Raw genomic sequence first — 629 nt, forward strand, 5'->3', positions numbered from 1 at the left:
GAGAGAGAGAGAGAGAGACATCAATGATGAGAGAGCATCATTGATCAGCTGCCTCCTGCATGCCCCCTATGAGGATTGAGTCTGCTACCCAGGCATGTGCCCTTGTCCGGAATCGAACCTGGGACCCTTCAGTCCACAGGCCGATGCTCTATCCACTGAGCCAAAGCAGCTCGTCCCATATATACATTTTTAATGACCACCAAGACAGGTGTTCAGATCCGATGGGGAAGAAAACCGGCTCATTTTTTCCTGTATTTTACAAAAGTACCTCTTAGCGATGTATTGGAAAAATAAAGAACTTGTCCTTCACCATGGATAATTTGGGAAGCTGCTTTTTCGAGACTCATTTTGCGGGATCAATGGGAGAGTAGTAGGAATCCGGGCCCTGGAATGAGGTCCAGTGAAAAGCAAAAAAAAATGAACAAAGCTTTGGGAAGGAACAATTTTTCTAGCTCAATACGCTCAACTTCTATTAGAGCTCTTGGCCGAAGACAAATCTAGAAAAAGGTGCCCAGCACCTCACCCCAAATTCCTTCCACAACGTTGGCCAGCAGCACTGTGGCACCCCGCCTTCCGGAGCACCGGGAAAGGAGCCGGGGGGCGGGGCAAGCGACGTGAGGTCATCGCAG

General features: G+C 49.3%; 1 pseudogene; it reads left to right on the forward strand.

Annotated features, from left to right (window-relative positions):
* Positions 1-629, forward strand: part of LOC102251010 — a 2,573-nt pseudogene that overhangs the window by 1,570 nt on the left and 374 nt on the right.

The sequence above is a fragment of the Myotis brandtii genome, unplaced genomic scaffold, assembly GCF_000412655.1.
Source record: "Myotis brandtii unplaced genomic scaffold, ASM41265v1 scaffold84, whole genome shotgun sequence".
Taxonomy (NCBI): Eukaryota; Metazoa; Chordata; class Mammalia; order Chiroptera; family Vespertilionidae; genus Myotis; species Myotis brandtii.